Source organism: Nerophis lumbriciformis, linkage group LG23, assembly GCF_033978685.3.
Source record: "Nerophis lumbriciformis linkage group LG23, RoL_Nlum_v2.1, whole genome shotgun sequence".
NCBI lineage: Eukaryota > Metazoa > Chordata > Actinopteri > Syngnathiformes > Syngnathidae > Nerophis > Nerophis lumbriciformis.
Genome location: NC_084570.2, coordinates 2585368 through 2609603, shown reverse-complemented (window position 1 = coordinate 2609603; position 24236 = coordinate 2585368).

The window sequence follows — 24236 nt, the reverse complement described above, 5'->3', positions numbered from 1 at the left end:
ATTAAAGTAATAATAATAATAATAATAATAATTATTATTATTATTATTATTATTAATAATAATTTCAGCATTCTGGGGATATAAGATGTAGGTTATCTGTTAGGAATATTACCATCTGTATTTAAACTTGATTCATGTTGATTATGCCTGCAGCACAATGCCAAAAAAAGAAAGGATACAGAAAAGAAAGGAGAAGGAGCGCCAGGAAGCAGCTAAGGGTAGCAGACCTCTTAATGCATGGCTAAAACCAAGTACTAGCATCATGGAAGCCCTGAATTTACATTGAGGAGCATATTTGGGTATGGGTGGCCTCCATTCTACAGCCCTCTACTGGCCCCTGGTCCATATTTTTGGGCCTGTATTGCGTTTCAGTTGTTTAGTCTGAGCATTAAGTGAGAAAGACCATAAGTTACAACGTGATGGTGTTTTCATCAAGTTAAGGGAAGAAGGACAGATTTTCTCATTGAATTTCTTTCCATTTGAGTATTTATTTTTGTATTTTTTTTCAAAGTTCATGTTGCACTGTTCAATGTTCAATATTAAAGTGCTTATCTTTAACAATAAATAGCCTAATAATAAACCAGTGTTTTGTTGCTTTTCATGTCTTCCAAGCCTATGATAATGTGAATTAACTCATTATGACAATAATTTGTTGACACAAAAGAAGTGGCAATCACTTTTACCTACAAAGGACACACAGCAGTAGTTAGCTTCCTATTAGCAAATTTAATTCTACATTAATTTCCATATTGTGCAAAGGACCAAAAAATGTTTTCCTGCCCTTTTCTGACTTTGAGCCCCTGCCCCTCTATAATCATGTGCACGTCCCTGCATATATATACTCTATTAGCCACAACACAATCAGGCTTATATATAATATGTCACAAATTAATCCCGCATAACAAACACCTCCCCCCTCCCGTCCATATAACCCGCCAATACAACTCAAACACCTGCACAACACACTCAATCCCACAGCCCAAAGTACCGTTCACCTCCCCAAAGTTCATACAGCACATATATTTCCCCAAAGTCCCCAAAGTTACGTACGTGATATGCACATAGCGGTACGCACGTACGGGCAAGCGATCAAATGTTTGGAAGCCGCAGCTGCATGTGTACTCACGGTACTGTGTCTGCGCATCCAACTCAAAGTCCTCCTGGTAAGAGTCTCTGTTGTCCCAGTTCTCCACAGGCCAATGGTAAAGCTTGACTGTCATCTTCCGGGTATGTAAACAATGAAACACCGGCTGTGTTATCCGATACGACAGTCAGGGGGTGCATTCTACGGCGGGGGTGCGTTATCCGGCACAACACCTGCCGCAACACACCGCTTCCCACCTACAGCTTTCTTCTTTGCTGTCTCCATTGTTCATTGAACAAATTGCAAAACATTCACCAACACAGATGTCTAGAATACTGTGGAATTTTGCGATGAAAACAGACGACTTAAAAGCTGGCCACCATGCTGTCCCAAAACGTCCTCTACAATCCGTGTCGTCACGCGCAGGCGTCGTCATACCGAGACGTTTTCAGCAGGATATTCCGCGCAAAATTTAAAATTGCACTTTAGTAAGCTGACCCGGGCGTATTGGCATGTGTTGCAATGTTAAGATTTCATCATTGATATATAAACTATCAGACTGCGTGGTCGGTAGTAGTGGGTTTCAGTAGGCCTTTAACTGCAAGAAGAAACATATGTTTAATGTGCCCTAAGATTTTTTGTTAAAATAAAGCCAATAATGCAATTTTTTGTGGTACCCTTTATTTAGAAAAGTACCAAAAAGTATCGAAATCATTTTAGTACCGCTACCGGAACCAAAATATCGGTATCGTTACAACACTAGTCCCAATACATTTGAACTACAGAAGGAAACATTCCAAAAGGTTGCTTTCAACCCCAGCACTCACCACCACCACCACCACATTTGTGTTTGCGCAACCAACAAATTATTACATTTGAATAACGTCTCAGTCTTTTTTTAAATCCAGAATCTTAAGAGTGCGTAAAAATGCTGACCTTGAGACAACAAAAGACTGAGCACTTGAAATTTGACACATTCTGGATGTGTCGGAACCTTGTGGGGGAAGCAACAACGTACTTTTCTAAGAGACTGAAGGGAAGCACTTGAGGGGAAATGAAAATCCTTCCAAGGATGCCGCGTAGCAGTTGAAAAAAAAGGTTTGCATGTTTTTTTTTGTCATGTCTCATTATGCGGCTCAACATGCTCATCTTCCATTTTTGATGTTTTTGTTTGTGGTAGAGACACACTTACATGAGAGTACAAAGACCTCGCAGTTCTCAAACATCTTCTGCTAGATAATTACATATGTGTTATGCACTTATTCCAAACTTACTTTTCATATTACGAACTTTATTAAGGACTCTGGCTAGTTTTTGAACTGTAGTTTCAATTAGAGCTATTGTGAGTAATGAAACAACAACAGATAGCAGATTTACTGACATCAGTCCGATAGTTATGACAAGAAATACGTGGAAGAACCAACTTACGAGCTTAAAGGCCTACTGAAATGCGATTTTCTTATTTAAACGGGGATAACAGGTCCATTCTATGTGTCATACTTGATCATTTCGCGATATTGCCATATTTTTGCTGAAAGGATTTAGTAGAGAACATCGACGATAAAGTTCGCAACTTTTGGTCGCTGATAAAAAAGCCTTGCCTGTACCGGAAGTAGCAGACGAGTAGCGTGACGTCACAGGTTGTGGAGCTCCTCACATCTACACATTGTTTACAATCATGGCCACCAGCAGCGAGAGCGATTCGGACCGAGAAAGCGACGATTTCCCCATTAATTTGAGCGAGGATGAAAGATTTGTGGATGAGGAAAGTGAGAGTGAAGGACTAGAGGGCAGTGGGAGCGATTCAGATAGGGAAGATGCTGTGAGAGGTGGGTGGGACCTGATATTCAGCTGGGAATGACTAAAACAGTAAATAAACACAAGACATATATATACTCTATTAACCACAACACAACCAGGCTTATATTTAATATGCCACAAATTAATCCCGCATAACAAACACCTCCCCACTCCCGTCCATATAACCCGCCAATACAACTCAAACACCTGCACAACACACTCAATCCCACAGCCCAAAGTACCGTTCACCTCCCCAAAGTTCATACAGCACATATATTTCCCCAAAGTCCCCAAAGTTACGTACGTGACATGCACATAGCGGCACGCACGTACGGGCAAGCGATCAAATGTTTGGAAGCCGCAGCTGCATGCGTACTCACGGTACCGCGTCTGCGCATCCAACTCAAAGTCCTCTTGGTAAGAGTCTCTGTTGTCCAAGTTCTCCACAGGCCAATGGTAAAGCTTGACTGTCATCTTCTGGGAATGTAAACAATGAAACACCGGCTGTGTTATCCGGCACAACAGTCAGGGGGTGCATTCTACGTCGGGGGTGCGTTATCCGGCACAACACCTGCTGCAATACACCGCTTCCCACCCACAGCTTTCTTTTTTGCTGTCTCCATTGTTCAATGAACAAATTGCAAAAGATTCACCAACACAGATGTCCAGAAAACTGTGGAATTTTGCGATGAAAACAGACGACTTAATAGCTGGCCACCATGCTGTCCCAAAATATCCTCTGCAATCCGTGACGTCACACGCTGACGTCATCATACCGAGACGTTTTCAGCAGGATATTTTGCGAGAAATTTTAAATTACACTTTAGTAATCTAACCCATGTGTTGCAATGTTAAGATTTCATCATTGATATATAAACTATCAGACTACGTGGTCGGTAGTAGTGGGTTTCAGTAGGCCTTTAAGCGGTTCTGTGACCAAGTTCTTTACTCAAAAAATGGTGTCCCAAATTAACGCCACCCTTTGAATTTAATTTTAATCAAATTCATCAGTGCTTGCCCTCCCAAAACAGCACACTTTTAACTTGTAACATGCATTTGAATTGTTTTTAAAATTATAAATATTGTATGAAAAACAAGACAATGAAATGTACTACTAACAGCTACAGTAGTAGCTAGTATAATATATATATATATATATATATATATATATATATATATATATATGTATATGTGAGTGTATGTATATATATATATATATATATATATATATATATATATATATATATGTATATATGTGAGTGTATGTATAAATATATATACACACACACACGTATATATATATATATATATATATATATATATATATATGTATGTATGTGTGTATATATATATACATATATATACACACACACATATATATATTTATATATTTATATATATATATATATAGATATATATATATATACATATATATATATATATATATATATATATATATATATATATATATATATATATATATATATATATATATATATATATATATATGTATGTGTGGGAAAAAAATCACAAGACTATTTCATCTCTACAGGCCTGTTTCATGAGGGGGGGGTACCCTCAATCGTCAGGAGATTTTATATATATATATATATATATATATATATATATATATATATATATATATATATATACACACACAACCGTATATATATATATACATATATATATATATATATATATATATATATATATATATATATATATATATATATATATATATATATATATATATATATATATATATATATATATATATATATATATAATAGCCCGGCACTGGCTCCAGGCCAAATTCTATTAACCCTATGTTGTCCCAGAGTCAAAAAGTTTGGGGAGCCCTGGTATAACCAGACCAAAGATTTTGGGTGGATTTCATGGGTTATATGGCGAGGATACTTGTAACTTAAATATTTGCTTTTAACTTAAAGGGGAACTGCATCTTTGGGGGGGATTTTGCCTTTTGTTCACTATTGTTTTGAAAGACATCACGACATATATGTGTATATATATATATATATATATATATACATCCGAACATATCCATTATTGTTTTATATACATGCTGTAAGTATATATGTAATGTAGTAACGGGCACATTTACAACAATGTTAAATATTTACGTATTTTGCTCATTTTAAGCATACGCGGCGCATTAATTTCAAAAACACATCAGAATGTATTGTTTTTATTTAACTAGACTACTAAGTAGGGATGATGTTCGAAACCGGTTCTCCTGGTTGTTCGATAAGAAAAGACCCATTCAATAAGAAAATAATTGATTCCATGGGACTCGAATCCCTTTTTGAGAACCGGTTCCCGTTATCGAGGCCACTATAGTAAAGAAAAAGAGTTGGTTCTTTATTCGAATTCCTAGGAACAAATCCCGTCCCACAAGAAATGCCCTGTGGGACATCACAGGAAATGACGTAGCTCAGTCATTAGCGGGTCAGACTTGATCCTGAAAAAGCAGACATGCTAATTTTTTGGAAGAAGAATTGTTGATTGATGACTGTGGTGTTCTTAGTGTCATAGTGTGTGTAGTTAGTATGTTCCAATATCAGCAGAAGTGCACTTTTTGGAGAGCTGTAATATTTTCAGTTTTGTGCCCAAGGGACTGATTTTATTTAACACTATATTATTATTTATACACCTATAGTGATCACAGAGACAGGTTGTTTTTGTGTTACTGTATATATTTGTTTTTCTGAAAAATCCCACTTAATATACTTTGGGTAACAACAGTCCATGTTTATTTATTTTATTTTTTTAGGGGGGTAACAGTCAATATGTATTTATTTATTTTATTTTATTTTTTTCTTATAAAATAAAAGTGAGCTTTTGTTAAAACAAATATTGTGTTTTCTGCCATATACAACAACCTATCTGGATTCGATAAGAGAATCGATAAGGAATCGGTTCGATTAGAGGATTCGATAATGGTCTCGAACTCGATAATTTCTTATCAAACATCATCCCTACTACTAAGTAACTTCATGAGAGCCAACGAACATAATAAAACATCACTTACTGTACACGTTCTGCTGTCATAAGGATGCCGACTGCTAGGATTTTCATTCATTCCCATTTGGATAAAGAATGGCTCATAATCCTCACAAATAACGGGGCGTGGAACCAAACGTCTTTTTGTGTCGTTCTCGCCGATTAGTAACTTCACCAGCGGCAGTAGCTAGACAAAGATGGCGGTGCGTAACTGGCAAGTTGGATGTGACACACCCACTGACTTTTTTAATTGGTCAAACGAGGGCGGGACATTGAAATGGAAACAACAACACGATTTCGGGGCTGTAAATCTAATTTTGAAATGAGCATATCCCGGCTGAACTACTGTTATCAGTTATAGAAGTATTCGAGAAAGAACATGATTTATTAAAGGGGAACATTATCACAATTTCAGAATTGTTAAAACCATTAATAATCCGTTCCTAGTGGCTTATTATATTTTTCGAAGTTTTTTTCAAAATTTTACCCATCACGCAATATCCCTAAAAAAAGCTTCAAAGTGCCTGATTTTAACCACCCGTCCATTTTCCTGTGACGTCACATAGTGATGCCAACACAAACAAACATGGCGGAAAGAACAGCAAGCTATAGCGACATTAGCTCGGATTCAGACTCGGATTTCAGCGGCTTAAGCGATTCAACAGATTACGCATGTATTGAAACGGATGGTTGTAGTGTGGAGGCAGGTAGCGAAAACGAAATTGAAGAAGAAACTGAAGCTATTGAGCCATATCGGTTTGAACCGTATGCAAGCGAAACCGACGAAAACGACACGACAGCCAGCGACACGGGAGAAAGCGAGGACGAATTCGGCGATCGCCTTCTAACCAACGATTGGTATGTGTTTGTTTGGCATTAAAGGAAACTAACAACTATGAACTAGGTTTACAGCATATGAAATACATTTGGCAACAACATGCACTTTGAGAGTGCAGACAGCCCAATTTTCATCAATTAATATATTCTGTAGACATACCCTCATGTCAGCAGGCCAGGGAAGCTAGGGTCGATATTCTTCTCTTGATCATCTTCGGGACGGTGTGAGCCAAGACATCCAGGGGGGTTTAGCTCACTCGTCTGCGGGAACAAACTGCCGCCATTGCTTGCCGTGCGACTGAGGTCCTTTGTCCCTGAATTGCTCACACACTCCAGCAGATTCAATGGGGGTCTGGCGGCAGATTTCTTTGACTTTATCGTTGGAAATGCATCTGCTTTGAGTGTCGCAGGATATCCACACATTCTTGCCATCTCTGTCGTAGCATAGCTTTCGTCGGTAAAGTGTGCGGAACAAACGTCCAATTTCTTGCCACTTTCGCATCTTTGGGCCACTGGTGCAACTTGAATCCGTCCCTGTTCGTGTTGTTACACCCTCCGACAACACACCGACGAGGCATGATGTCTCTAAGGTACGGAAAACAGTCCAAAAAACGGAAAATAACAGAGCTGATTTGACTCGGTGTTTGAGAAAATGGCGGATTAATTCCCAATGTGACGTTGTGACGTCATCACTCGGAGAGCGAATATTAGAAAGGCGTTTAATTCGCCAAAATTCACCCATTTAGAGTTCGGAAATCGGTTAAAATAATATATGGTCTTTTTTCTGCAACATCAAGGTATATATTGACTCTTACAAAGGTCTGGTGATAATGTTCCCCTTTAACGCCTTTTGACATATCAGGGCCATTTAATGATGACTTGACGTGAAATTATTACATATGGCTCCTTTAAATCATCTTTGGAACCTAATGGAAAAATAACATTAAGTTGAAAAGAACAGCGTTAACCTTGAAGAGTGGATTTCTACGGTATTGAAATGCATTGGCCAATATCCATTGTGAATAGTTAATTATGTGTAAAAAAAAACAGCAAGTTAAGTTTAAATCAAAAGGCACGGATTGAGTGGAATGGCCTTGTGTATACATTGTGGTCGTCTCTGACCATGCACGTCCAGTATTTAATGATGATGTATGTTGTTGGGGTGAGTGGCACATGACAGAATGTGTGCTGATAAAAACACATTTCTTTGTTTGTGTGTGTTTGTGTGTATGTGTGTGTGTGTGTAAAGTAAAATAAATACATCCTCTATTGACTTTGTAATTCTTTCTTTTACCTTCCTGTAGTGAAGTAGTGTCTTTGACCCGAGTGCTCCTCACAAGACTGAACCTTTTTTTTTTTTTTTTTTTTTTCATTGCCATGGCTTTTGTACACAATGTGCTTGTCAGCTGTAAATCTAGATTAGAAAAAAAAAAATTAAAAAAATAAAAAGTTGACAAAAAACAAAGTTGAGGTGCTGGTTCTCACTAGTGTCTAGGCCACGACATATTATGCTTGCATTTGGAGTGACTGTTGACCTGTCACATTGTTGGCACTGAGCCACACACACACACACACACACACATTGACACCCATATACAGTACATGTATGGGAATGAAAAGATAAAAGAATCATTCAATCCAAACTTAATATGCCGCAGGTCGGGCGCAGAGGGAGCACAGCGATGAAAGGGCGAGCTTCGGTGCCGTGGTGACTGATTGGCAGCGTAGATCATGTGCCAGGCAAACACACACACACACACACACACATTCTTGTATTTGCTACCTTCTTGAGACCTACGAAAATTGCCTACCTCTTTAGGACCACCCTTTCTAGATATATAAAGATGTGTATTTACAACATTAATAATATTTACATACAATGCAAATATAAAAAAGCTTGTTATGAAAAATGAGTTGGAATTTCACAAGAAAAAGGTCACTGTGGGGGGCGTGGCCTGCGGACCTGCAGCGAAGCGGGGTGTGCCAGGACCGGTTTCGAGATTAGCGACAGGTGCGTAGATGGCACACCTGGGCTGGCTTATCTAATCACCGGTCGCTCTGTTAAAGGGGAACATTACCACCAGACCTATGTAAGCGTCAATATATACCTTGATGTTGCAGAAAAAAGACCATATATTTTTTTAACCGATTTCCGAACTCTAAATGGGTGTATTTTGGCGAATTAAACGCCTTTCTATTATTCGCTCTCGGAGCGATGACATAACAACGTGACGTCACATCGGGAAGCAATCCGCCATTTTCTCACTTTCGTCGGTGTGTTGTCGGAGGGTGTAACAACACGAACAGGGACGGATTCAAGTTGCACCAGTGGCCCAAAGATGCCAAAGTGGCAAGAAATTGGACGAAAATTGTTCAAAATACGAGGCTGTGGGGAAAGCCCACGAAATGGTCAGTCGTTTGTTCCGCACACTTTACCGACGAAAGCTATGCTACGACAGAGATGGCAAGAATGTGTGGATATCCTGCGACACTCAAAGCAGATGCTGACATCAACTCCAGAACTGGACGGATCAGCTTTCAGGAAAAGAGAGCGGATGAGGGTATGTCTACAGAATATATTAATTGATGAAAACTTTATTCATTACTCGCGGTTTTACGTAAATGATTATACATAAACTGTGTTTACCAATAATTTAGCTTAAAAACATTTTTTTTTTTTCAATCATTCGAGTACATTCGGGTAGTCTTGTGTAATGCAGTATTTTGTGTCTATTTAGGTATGGTTAACCTGAGTGCTGAAATCGTGGAAAAATATATGTTCTTAGCGCGCCTGAAATGGGCTGTGTGCACTCTCAAAGTGCATGTTGTTGCCAAATGTATTTCATATGTTGTAAACCTAGTTCATAGTTGTTAGTTTCCTTTAATGCCAAACAAACACATACCAATCGTTGGTTAGAAGGCGATCGCCGAATTCGTCCTCGCTTTCTCCCGTGTCGCTGGCTGTCGTGTCGTTTTCGTCGGTTTCGCTTGCATACGGTTCAAACCGATATGGCTCAATAGCTTCAGTTTCTTCTTCAATTTTGTTTTCGCTACCTGCCTCCACACTACAACCATCCGTTTCAATACATGCGTAATCTGTTGAATCGCTTAAGCCGCTGAAATCCGAGTCTGAATCCGAGCTAATGTTGCTATACCTTGCTGTTCTATCCGCCATCTTTGTTTGTATTGGCTTCACTATGTGACGTCACAGGAAAATGGACGGGTGTATATAACGATGGTTAAAATCAGGCACTTTGAAGCTTTTTTTAGGGATATTGCGTGATGGGTAACATTTTGAAAAAAACTTCGAAAAATAAAATAAGCCACTGGGAACTGATTTTTAATGGTTTTAGCCCTTCTGAAATTGTGATAATGTTCCCCTTTAAAGGGCAGCAGCCGGGAAGGAGAGGGGTTGTTGATGATGGTGGAGAGAAAACCCGAGCACGAACCAGGGTGAGGGCGAGACGGACAGAAATGACTGAAAACGAACACAAAAAACATTTATTGCAAAATAAGTCATTGTTCAGAAAGACGAACGAGGCGGTCATGTCCGTAATTGGTGGTCTGAAGAACCCGGAAGAGCTAGTCTTCCACAGTCACAATTTCACAAAAAAAAAACTTAGAATTTTGGCAGTGTTATAATAAAAGTCGTCATTTTACTCGACGCGAGTCAAGATTTTACAAGAAAAACTGAACATCTGTGCAATGTCGTGATAAAAGTTGGAATTTTACTCAACAACAAGTCGCAGTTTTACAAGAAAAGCCTAAAACGTTGGCAATTTTATGAAAAGAGTCGTAAATTTTACTCGACAAAAGTCACAATTGTATAAGAAAACATTAATATGTTTGCAATATTATAATAATAATAATCGGAATTTCACTCGGCAAAATTATGACAAATGTCATCATTTTACTCAAAATTTTTTACTATTTTACAAGAACAACAAAAAACTTGGCAATATTGCGAGAAAAGTCAGAATTTCATGTGACAAATGGCACCATATTGCATTAAAAAGTTATTCTGTTACGTAAAAAAGGTCATAATTTTTACGGGGAAATATTGCAATATCACAGAAACAGAAAGAATATGAGAAATTGTTCCCAATTTTATAAGAAAAAAATTGACACATTGTGAGAAAGACTGTTTTTTTTTTTTTGTTTGTAATTGTTTTTTAATCTTCATTATTTACTTCAAATTATGACAGTATGTCTAAATCCATATTTATTTATTTATTTTAATTAATTTTGGCAGAAAGGGAAGCATTTCAATTTCTTACACACACTTGTTATTTCATATGTTGACCAGAGGGGGAGCACTTTTAAAACCGACACACAGTCAAATTGAAAAATCCCTTTCTTTTTGGGACCACCCTAATTTTGATAGATTTCACCACCAGGGGTGCAAATGAGAAATTCTCTATTAGATGCAATGGTTTTCTGTATTGGGACCATGATTTATGTCCTAACTTGTTCACCGCTCCTCCAATGGAAGCTACTTTTCTTTGTTGATGTCTCAAGAAGGGTAGAATTACAAGAACACGCACACACACACACACACACACACACACACACACACACACACACACACACACACACACACACACACACACACACATTCTTGTATTTTCTACCTTTTTGAGGCCTATGAAAAATGCCTAACTCTTTAGGACCACTCTATCTAGATATATAAAGATGTGTATTTACAATATTAAGAGTATATGCATACTATGCAAATATAAAAAAGCTTGTTATGAAAAAATAGTTGGAATTTCACAACAAAAAAGGTCACAATTTCACAAAAAAAAGTTAGAATTTTGGCAGTGTTTTAATAAAAGTCGTCATTTTACTCAACGCAAGTCAACATTTTACAAGAAAATCTGAACATTTGTGAAATATTATGATACAAGTTGGAATTTTACTCAACAACAAGTCGCAGTTTTACAAGAAAAGCCTAAAACGTTGGCAATTTTATGAAAAGAGTCGTAAATTTTACTCGACAAAAGTCACAATTGTATAAGAAAACTTTAATATATTTGCAATATTATAATAATAATTATCGGAATTTCACTCAACAAAATTATGACAAATGTCATCATTTTACTCAAAATTTTTTACTATTTTACAAGAACAACAAAAAACTTGGCAATATTGCGAGAAAAGTCAGAATTTCATATGACAAATGGCACCATATTGCATTAAAAAGTTATTCTGTTACGTAAAAAAGGTCATAATTTTTACGGGGAAATATTGCAATATCACAGAAACAGAAAGAATATGAGAAATTGTTCCCAATTTTATAAGAAAAAAATTGACACATTGTGAGAAAGACTGGTTTTAGTTTTTTATTTTTATTTATTTTTTTGTTTGTAATTGTTTTTTAATCTTCATTATTTACTTCAAATTCTGACAGTATGTCTATATCCATATTTATTTATTTATTTTAATTAATTTTGGCAGAAAGGGAAGCATTTCAATTTCTTACACACACTTGTTATTTCATATGTTGACCAGAGAGGGAGCACTTTTAAAACCAACACACAGTCAAATTGAAAAATCCCTTTCTTTTTGGGACCACCCTAATTTTGATAGATTTCACCACCAGGGGTGCAAATGAGAAATTCTCTATTAGATGCAATGGTTTTCTGTATTGGGACCATGATTTATGTCCTAACTTGTTCACCGCTCCTCCAATGGAAGCTACTTTTCTTTGTTGATGTCTCAAGAAGGGTAGAATTACAAGAACACGCACACACACACACACACACACACACACACACACACACACACACACACACACACACACACACACACACACACACACACACACATTCTTGTATTTTCTACCTTTTTGAGGCCTATGAAAAATGCCTACCTCTTTAGGACCACTCTATCTAGATATATAAAGATGTGTATTTACAACATTAATAATATATACATACTATGCAAATATAAAAAAGCTTGTTATGAAAAAATAGTTGGAATTTCACAACAAAAAAGGTCACAATTTCACAAAAAAAAGTTAGAATTTTGCCAGTGTTTTAATAAAAGTCGTCATTTTACTCAACGCAAGTCAACATTTTACAAAAAAATTTGTGAAATATTATGATACAAGTTGGAATTTTACTCAACAACAGTCGCAGTTTTACAAGAAAAGCTTAAAACGTTGGCAATTTTATGAAACGAGTCGTAATTTTACTCGACAAAAGTCACTATTGTATAAGAAAACTTTAAAATGTTTGCAGTATTATAATAATAATCTGAATTTCACTCGGCAAATATTATGACAAACGTCATCATTTTACTCAAAAAAATGTCACTATTTTACAAGAACAACAAAAAACTTGGCAATATTGCGATACAAGTCAGAATTTCATATGCCAAATGTCACCATTTTGCATTAAAAGTAATACTGTTACGTAAAAAAGTCATCATTTTTACGGGAAAATATTGCAATATTACAGAAACAGAAAGAATATGAGAAATTGTTCCAAATTTTATAAGAAAGAAGTCGACACATTGTGAGAAAGACTGCTTTTAGTTATTTTTTTTGTTTGTAAATGGATTTAATCTTCATTATTTACTTCAAATTATGACAGTATGTCTCTATATACATATGTATGTATTTATTTTAATTAATTTTGGCCAAAGGGGTCACATTTCAATTTCTTACACACACTTGTTATTTCATATGTTGACCAGAGGAGGAGCACTTTTAAAACCGACATACAGTCAATTTGCGGTTCCCTTACAAAGTTTCTCATTGTATACCATTGGGTTGAGTTTTTTCTTGCCCTGATGTGGGATCTGAGCCGAGGATGCCGTTGTGGCTTGTGCAGCCCTTTGAGACACTTGTGATTAAGGCCTATATAAATAAACTTTGATTGATTGATTGAAGAGGAATAAGAACAACACCGACATAGGACATGACTGGGAGGGACCAGTAATGACACTATTGTACGCTTACAGGTAAAAGCCAGTAAATTAGAATATTTTGAAAAACTTGATTTATTTCAGTAATTGCATTCAAAAGGTGTAACTTGTACATTATATTTATTCATTGCACACAGACTGATGCATTCAAATGTTTATTTCATTTAATTTTGATGATTTGAAGTGGCAACAAATGAAAATCCAAAATTCCGTGTGTCACAAAATTAGAATATTACTTAAGGCTAATACAAAAAAGGGATTTTTAGAAATGTTGGCCAACTGAAAAGTATGAAAATGAAAAATATGAGCATGTACAATACTCAATACTTGGTTGGAGCTCCTTTTGCCTCAATTACTGCGTTAATGCGGCGTGGCATGGAGTCGATGAGTTTCTCGCACTGCTCAGGTGTTATGAGAGCCCAGGTTGCTCTGATAGTGGCCTTCAACTCTTCTGCGTTTTTGGGTCTGGCATTCTGCATCTTCCTTTTCACAATACCCCACAGATTTTCCATGGGGCTAAGGTCAGGGGAGTTGGCGGGCCAATTTAGAACAGAAATACCATGGTCCGTAAACCAGGCACGGGTAGATTTTGCGCTGTGTGCAGGCGCCAAGTCCTGTTGGAACTTGAAATCTCCATCTCCATAGAGCAGGTCAGCAGCAGGAAGCATGAAGTGCTCTAAAACTTGCTGGTAGACGGCTGCGTTGACCCTGGATCTCAGGAAACAGAGTGGACCGACACCAGCAGATGACATGGCACCCCAAACCATCACTGATGGTGGAAACTTTAAACTAGACTTCAGGCAACATGGATCCTGTGCCTCTCCTGTCTTCCTCCAGACTCTGGGACCTCGATTTCCAAAGGAAATGCAAAATTTGCATGGTTGGGTGATACTTTTCAGTTGGCCAACATTTCTAAAAATCCCTTTTTTGTATTAGCCTTAAGTAATATTCTAATTTTGTGACACGGAATTTTGGATTTTCATTTGTTGCCACTTCAAATCATCAAAATTAAATGAAATAAACATTTGAATGCATCAGTCTGTGTGCAATGAATAAATATAATGTACAAGTTACACCTTTTGAATGCAATTACTGAAATAAATCAAGTTTTTCAAAATATTCTAATTTACTGGCTTTTACCTGTATATTCCTGTAGATTCACTATTACAAACAACCCTTTGAGGGCAGCCATAATTGTGTTGTGTTTGACACCCCTGATTTAGAATGTCCAATTAGCCTAAATGTGTGTTTTTGGGGAAGTGGACCAGAGTACATGGAAATAACTCAAACATGCAAACTCCACACTAGGGTTGTACGGTATCCCGGTATTAGTATCGTACCGCGATACTAATGAATCATATTTGGTACTATAACGTCTATGAAAAGTACCAGTGTTTTAGCTACTTCTAAATCACTAATCCTCGCCTCCATGGCGATAAATAAAGTATGTTTCTTACAAGTATCATCCCTGCAGGACGAGGAATAGCTAAACATGCTTCACTACACACCGTAGCGTCAAAATGTAAACAAACACCATGGGTGGATCTACACCTAACATCCACTGTAATGATACCAAGTACAAGAACGTATCTAGTCGATACTACTATAATTATATCGATATTTTTTGGCATCACACCATCTTCTTTTATTTTTTGGAGACTTTGAATATGACCAATGTATGATCCTGTAACGACTTGGTATCGGATTGATACCCAAATTCGTGGTATCATCCAAAACTAATGTAAAGCTTCCAAACAGGAGAATAATAAGTGATTATTACATTTTAACAGAAGTGTAGATAGAACATGTTAAAAGAGAAAGTAAGCAGATATTAACAGTAAATGAACAAGTAGATTAATAATTAATTTTCTACCATTTGTCCTTAATAATTCCATCCATCCATCCATCTTCTTCCGCTTATCCGAGGTCGGGTCGCGGGGGCAGCAGCCTAAGCAGGGAAGCCCAGACTTCCCTCTCCCCAGCCACTTCGTCCAGCTCCTCCCGGGGGATCCCGAGGCGTTCCCAGGCCAGCCGGGAGACATAGTCTTCCCAACGTGTCCTGGGTCTTCCTCGTGGCCTCCTACCGGTCGGACGTGCCCGAAACACCTCCCGAGGGAGGCGTTCGGGTGGCATCCTGACCAGATGCCCGAACCACCTCATCTGGCTCCTCTCGATATGGAGGAGCAGCGGCTTTACTTTGAGCTCCCCCCGGATGACAGAGCTTCTCACCCTATCTCTAAGGGAGAGCCCCGCCACCCGGCGGAGGAAACTCATTTCGGCCGCTTGTACCCGTGATCTTGTCCTTTCGGTCATAACCCAAAGCTCATGACCATAGGTGAGGATGGGAACGTAGATCGACCGGTAAATCGAGAGCTTTGCCTTCTGGCTCAGCTCCTTCTTCACCACAACGGATCGATACAGCGTCCGCATTACTGAAGATGCCGCACCGATCCGCCTGTCGATCTCACGATCCACTCTTCCCTCACTCGTGAGCAAGACTCCGAGGTACTTGAACTCCTCCACTTGGGGCAAGATCTCCTCCCCAACCTGGAGATGGCACTCCACCCTTTTCCGGGCGAGAACCATGGACTCGGATTTGGAGGTGCTGATTCCCATCCCAGTCGCTTCACACTCGGCTGCGAACCGATCCAGTGAGAGCTGAAGATCTTGGCCAGATGAAGCCATCAGGACCACATCATCTGCAAAAACAGAGACCTAATCCTGCAGCCACCAAACCAGATACCCTCAACGCCCTGACTGCGCCTAGAAATTCTGTCCATAAAGGTTATGAACAGAATCGGTGACAAAGGGCAGCCCTGGCGGAGTCCAACCCTCACTGGAAACGTGTCCGACTTACTGCCGGCAATGCGGACCAAGCTCTGACACCGATTATACAGGGAGCGAACCGCCACAATAAGACAGTCCGTTACCCCATACTCTCTGAGCACTCCCCACAGGACTTCCCGGGGTACACGGTCGAATGCCTTCTCCAAGTCCACAAAGCACATGTAGACTGGTTGGGCAAACTCCCATGCACCCTCAAGGACCCTGCCGAGAGTATAGAGCTGGTCCACAGTTCCACGACCAGGACGAAAACCACACTGTTCCTCCTGAATCCGAGGTTCGACTATCCGGCGTAGCCTCCTCTCCAGTACACCTGAATAGACCTTACCGGGAAGGCTGAGGAGTGTGATCCCACGATAGTTGGAACACACCCTCCGGTTCCCCTTCTTAAAGAGAGGAACCACCACCCCGGTCTGCCAATCCAGAGGTACCGCCCCCGATGTCCACGCGATGTTGCAGAGTCTTGTCAACCAAGACAGCCCCACAACATCCAGAGCCTTAAGGAACTCCGGGCGGATCTCATCCTTAATAATTTTGACAAAATAATAGAACTGCAGCTAAATTAAGAGCATTTGTTTGCTTACTTACTAATTAAAGACAAGTTGTCTTGTATGTTCACTATTTTATTTAAGGACAAACTTGCAATAAGAAACATATTAAAATCTGCAAAGACTCCTCCCACCCCCACCAAGGACTGTTTTCACTGCTGGACTCTAGAAAGAGGTTCCGCAACCTCCAGGTTCTGTAACAGCTTCTTCCCTCAGGCCGTAAGACTCTTGAACGCATCGTAATTCAATCATCCCCTCAACTCCCCCCAAAATGGATTAACTCGCTGGAGTAAAAAAGACAATATAACATACATCCATAAACGTGGATGCATGTGAAAAAGTGCAATATATTTAACTGTACAGTAATCTATTTATTTATTTATATACATTTATATATATATATTTATTTATTGTATATATATATATTTATATATTATTCATATATATTTATTTATTTATATATGCACCTTATTGCTTTTTTATCCTGCACTACCATGAGCTTATGTAACGAAATTTCGTTCTTATCTGTGCTGTAAAGTTCAAATTTGAATGACAATAAAAAGGAAGTCTAAGTCTAAGTCCAAGTCATCAATCAACAATTCTTCTTCCAAAAAATGAGCATGTCTGCTTTTTCAGGATCAAGTCTGACCCGCTAATGACTGAGCTACGTCATTTCCTGTGATGTCCCACAGGGCATTTCTTGTGGGACGGGATTTGTTCCTAGGGATTCGAATAAAGAACCGACTCTTTTTCTTTACTATAGTGGCCTCGATAACGGGAACCGGTTCTCAAAAAGGGATTCGAGTCCATGGAATCGATTATTTTCTTATCGAACGGTTCTTTTCTTATCGAACAACCAGGAGAACCGGTTTCGAACATCATCCCTAGTGACAGCTATGAACACCAATCATTATTTTTAAAATCAGAGGCCCCTGATTGGGTAGATCCCGTGGTGAAGCCTGTGCATTAAGACGGTTCTGCATTTACCTGAGGCCAGATCTGGTCCACCACATATTTTTTTATAAAAGAGAATAAATAAAAACACATTACTTCTGCTCAGGTGTACTGGTGAGGAGGCTACGCCGGATAGTCGAACCTCGGAGTCAGGAGGAACAGTGTGGTTTTCGTCCTGGTCGTGGAACTGTGGACCAGCTCTATACTCTCGGCAGGGTCCTTGAGGGTGCATGGGAGTTTGCTCAACCAGTCTACATGTGCTTTGTGGACTTGGAGAAGACATTCGACCGTGTCCCTCGGGAAGTCCTGTGGGGAGTGCTCAGAGAGTATGGGTATCGGACTGTCTGATTGTGGCGGTCTGCTCCCTGTATGATCAGTGTCAGAGCTTAGTCCGCATTACGGGCAGTAAGTCGGACACGTTTCCAGTGAGGGTTGGACTCCGCCAAGGCTGCCCTATGTCACCGATTCTGTTCATAACTTTTATGGACATAATTTCTAGGCACAGTCAAGGCGTTGAGGGGATCTGGTTTGGTGGCTGCAGGATTAGATCTCTGCTTTTTGCAGATGATGTGGTCCTGATGGCTTCATCTGGCCAGGATCTTCAGCTCTCACTGGATCGGTTCGCAGCCGAGTGTAAAGCGACTGGGATGAGAATCAGCACCTCAAAGTCCGAGTCCATGGTTCTCGCCCGGAAAAGGGTGGAGTGCCATCTCCGGGTTGGGGAGGAGATCTTGCCCCAAGTGGAGGAGTTCAAGTACCTCGGAGTCTTGTTCACGAGTGAGGGAAGAGTGGATCGTGAGATCGACAGGCGGATCGGTGAGGCGTCTTCAGTAATGCGGACGCTGTATCGATCCGTTGTGGTGAAGAAGGAGCTGAGCCGGAAGGCAAAGCTCTCAATTTACCGGTCAATCTACGTTCCCATCCTCACCTATGGTCATGAGCTTTGGGTTATGACCGAAAGGACAAGATCACGGGTACAAGCGGCCGAAATGAGTTTCCTCCGCCGGGTGGCGGGGCTCTCCCTTAGAGATAGGGTGAAAAGCTCTGCCATCCGGGGGGAGCTCAAAGTAAAGCAGCTGCTCCTCCACATCGAGAGGAGCCAGATGAGGTGGTTCGGGCATCTGGTCAGGATGCCACCCGAACGCCTCCCTAGGGAGGTGTTTGGGGCACGTCCGACCGGTGGGAGGCCGCGGGGAAGACCCAGGACACGTTGGGAAGACAATGTCTCCCGGCTGGCCTGGGAACGCCTCGGGGTCCCACAGGAAGAGCTGGACGAAGTGGCTGGGGAGAGGGAAGTCTGGGCTTCCCTGCTTAGGCTGCTGCCCCCGCGACCCGACCTCGGATAAGCGGAAGAAGATGGATGGATGGATGGATGGATACTTCTGCTTACGCCTCACTACCGGTACCGGTACCAAAATATTGGTATTGGGACAACACTACTCCACTCAGAGTTCACGTGTCCAACTAATAAAATACACTCGCGCACACAAAGATGTTCTAATGATGTTTTGTCAAAATTCCCCGGTCCCTCACTTTGTTTCTGTACCTGTCTGGTTACCACAGTGCCCAGGGCTTTTCGCTCTGTTCAGAGATGAGTAAAATGCACACACACACACACACACACACACACACACACACTGTGTGGTGGGTGCACAGGCGCACAAAGCAGGTAGCAGCGGGTGCCCACATCAGAATGCATGTTGGAGGTTTGACATTCCTGCAGGCTGTGTCCGTCTAGCCAGTCAGGGGGAGGACAGCCAATAACACTCACAGCGCCGCCGCGACTATCTGATGAGGCCAGTGCGCTTCCAAGTCAATATTGAGGACAAAAGCTTTTAAACGCGCCACCTTTTTACAAGGCCCGCGTGTGTGTTCATGTGTGTGTTGAACGTCCTAATGGGGAAATGAAGGCAGCGCGAGAGATTAGCACAGTTGGGTGGATGTCGTCCTCAAGGTCAAAGGTGCAGTGGAAGAGCAGTGTGTTTGTTCAGTTATTGCACACAGACACTGGGGAGGGGTGTGTATGTGTGTGTGTGTGTGTGTGTGTGTGTGTGTGTGTGTGTGTGTGTGTGTGTGTGTCCAAAAACGCAAAACATTTTAAGATCTAAAACGTTCTTATGTACAAAAAAAACCAAGCTTTTTTCCTCCGGAATATTGTTGAAAAATCTGTTTAACCTCTGTGTTAGCAAGCACTTTGCAAAATCAAAGGTTAGGCAAGAAATCTGCGTTCAAAGAACTCCAGCTTATTAGTGATTCCCAGAGCCCAAAAAAAGTCTGCGGGCTATAGAGTGTTTTCTATTCGGGCTCCAGTACTATTGAATGCCCTCCCGGTAACAGTTAGAGATGTTACCTCAGTAGAAGCATTTAAGTCCCATCTTAAAACTCATTTGTATACTCTGGCCTTTAAATAGACCCCCTTTTTAGACCAGTTGATCTGCCGTTTATTTTATTTTCTCCTCTGCCCCCCTCTCCCTTGTGGAGGGGGAACACAGGTCCGGTGGCCATGGATGAATCGCTGGCTGTCCAGAGTCGGCACCTGGGGTGAACCGCTTGCCTGTGCATCGGTTGGGGACATCTCTGCGCTGCTGACCCGTCTCTGCTCGGGATGGTCTCCTGCTGGCCCCACTGTCGACTAGACTCTCACTATTATGTTAGATCCACTATGGACTGGACTCTCACTATTATGTTAGATCCACTATGGACTGGACTCTCACTATTATGTTAGATCCACTATTGACTGGACTTTCACAATATTATGTCAGACCCACTCGGTAGAGGGTGAGGAGTCACCCACATATGCGGTCCTCTCCAAGGTTTCTCATAGTCATTCATATCGACGTCCCACTGGGGTGAGTTTTTCCCTGCCCTTATGTGGGCTCTGTACCGCGGATGTCGTTGTGGCTTGTGCAGCACTTTGAGACACTTGTGATTTAGGGCTATATAAATAAACATTGATTGATTGATGAACTCATAACCCAGTGGGACGTCGATGTGAATGACTATGAGAAACCTTGGAGAAGACCGCAGATGTGGGTTAATCCGACCCTCTAGGGGAGACCGGATGCAATGGACGTCGAGTGGGTCTTGCATAATATTGTGAAAGTCCAGTCCATAGTGGATCTAACATAATAGTGAGAGTCCAGTCCATAGTGGATCCAACATAATAGTGAAAGTCCAGTCCATAGTGGATCCAACATAATAGTGAGAGTCCAGTCCATAGTGGATCTAACATAATAGTGAGAGTCCAATCCATAGTGGATCCAACATAATAGTGAGAGTCCAGTCCATAGTGGATCTAACATAATAGTGAGAGTCCAATCCATAGTGGATCCAACATAATAGTGAGAGTCCAGTCCATAGTGGATCTAACATAATAGTGAGAGTCCAGTCCATAGTGGATCTAACATAATAGTGAGAGTCCAGTCCATAGTGGATCTAACATAATAGTGAGAGTCCAGTCCATAGTGGATCTAACATAATAGTGAGAGTCCAGTCCATAGTGGGGCCAGCAGGAGACCATCCCGAGCGGAGACAGGTCAGCAGCGCAGAGATGTCCCCAACCGATGCTCAGGCGAGCGGTTCACCGCGGGTCCCGACTCTGGACAGCCAGCACTTCATCCATGGCCACCGGACCTGTGCCGCCCTCCCCCCTCCACAAGGGAGAGGGGGGGCAGAGGAGAAAAGAAAAGAAACGGCAGATCAACTGGTCTAAAAAGGAGGTCTATTTAAAGGGTAGAGTATACAAATGAGTTTTAAGATGGGACTTAAGTGTTTCACCAGACTCTGGTGAAGCATTTAAAGCAGTGGTTCTTAACCTGGGTTCGATCGAATCCTAGGGGTTCGGTGAGTCGGGCTCAGGGGTTCGGCGGAGGTCAAGACACACCCGACTAATCATGTAAATAAAAACGTCTCCATATCGCCGTATCATGGATATGGCAACAGCAGAAGTCAGACTGATTTGCAGGTGTGTAATTTGTTGTGGTTTTGTTCTTTGAACAAGGTGATGTTTAAGCACGGTCCATTTTGTGCACCAGGAAAAAAAACATATAACTTGTGGAGGGGGGGGGGGGGGGGGGGGGGGGGGGCACAGGTCCGGTGGCCATGGATGAAGTGCTGGCTGTCCAGAGTCGGGACCCGGGGTGGACCGCTCGCCTGTGCATCGGCTGGGAACATCTCTGCGCTGCTGACCCGTCTCCGCTCGGGATGGTCTCCTGCTGGCTCCACTATGGACTGGACTCTTACTATTATGTTAGATCCACTATGGACTGGACTCTCACTATTATGTTAGATCCACTATGGACTGGACTTTCACTATTATGTTAGATCCACTATGGACTGGACTTTCACTATTATGTTAGATCCACTATGGACTGGACTCTCACAATATTATCTCAGACCCACTTGACATCCATTGCATCTGGTCTCCCCTAGATAGGGGGGGTGTGGGGGGTCACCCACACATGTGGTCCTGTCCAAGGTTTCTCATAGTCATTCACATCGACGTCCCACTGGGTTGTGAGTTTTTCCTTGCCCTTATGTGGGCTCTGTAACGCGGATGTCGTTGTGGCTTGTGCAGCCCTTTGAGACACTTGTGATTTAGGGCTATATAAATAAACATTGATTGATTGATTGATTGATTGAAAGATGAGGCACATCATTATCAGAATCAGAATCAGAAATGCTTTTTTTAATCCCCGAGGGCAAATTAAGATTTTCAGCACAATCCCCTTCAAGAACAGACAAACATTACGGGGAGACAGAATAGGATCGCTGACGGGTCTGCCAACTTCCGGCACCCCTTACAAAATATGGTGAGAAACAGGTAAACGCTGGGGAGGATGCGAAAAAATAAATAAATCAATCTAAGCCTGGGCCTCTTGAGAGGAGGTCCAGATTGAGGCAAATGGGGGAAAAACCTCATAGCCATAGCAAACATAAGTGTGTGTGTAAGAGGTAAATATCAAAGAACACAAAGGACATTAAAGACATTAAAAGAGCAGAGCTGTTGCAACCAGCCATTTCTACATACAGCTAGAAAAAAATAAATAAATACTAAAAAAATAAACATTTACACTGTTGTGGCCTCTGCGGTGTTCCACAGAGGCCTGCTGGGATAAGGGGAACATGGCCAGAGACAGGAGCAGACCCAACAAAGCAACCAAGAGAGCCGACTCCACCCACGGCCGCCAAACAACTCTCGGCCAGTGTCCAGTCTACATGGATGAGCGAGAATGCATCTATGGCAGTGGTTCTTAACCTTGTTGGAGGTACCGGACCCCACCAGTTTTATATGCGCATTCACCGAACCCTTCTGTAGTGAAAAATAAAATGTTTTTTTTTTTCAAATTCAAGACAAAGTTATGTTTTTTTTACTGGTGCACAAAATGAACCTTGCATCAACATCACCTTGTTCAAAGAACAAAACCAACACAGTGCATGAACTCACAACAAATTACACACCTGCAAATCAGTCTGACTTCTGCTGTTCTGCTGCCCTTTATTTCGAAAATCCTCGAAAAAATTGTCGCACAGCAGCTAAATGAACACTTAGTGTCTAACAATCTCTGTGAACCTTTTCAATCCGGTTTCAGGGCAAATCACTCTACGGAGACAGCCCTCGCAAAAATGACTAATGATCTACTGCTAACGATGGATTCTGATGCGTCATCTATGTTGCTGCTTCTTGATCTTAGCGCTGCTTTCGATACCGTCGATCATAATATTTTATTAGAGCGTATCAAAACACGTATTGGTATGTCAGACTTAGCTTTGTCGTGGTTTAACTCTTATCTTACTGACAGGATGCAATGCGTCTCCCATAATAATGTGACCTCGGACTATGTTAAGGTAACGTGCGGAGTTCCTCAGGGTTTGGTTCTTGGCCCTGCACTCTTTAGTATTTACATGCTGCCGCTAGGCGACATCATACGCAAATACGGTGTTAGCTTTCATTGTTATGCCGATGACACCCAACTCTACATGCCCCTAAAGCTGACCAACACGCCGGATTGTAGTCAGCTGGAGGCGTGTCTTAATGAAATTAAACAATGGATGTCCGCTAACTTCTTGCAACTCAACGCCAAGAAAACGGAAATGCTGATTATCGGTCCTGCTAAACACCGACATTTATTTAATAATACCACCTTAACATTTGACAACCAAACAATTACACAAGGCGAATCAGTAAAGAATCTGGGTATTATCTTCCACCCAACTCT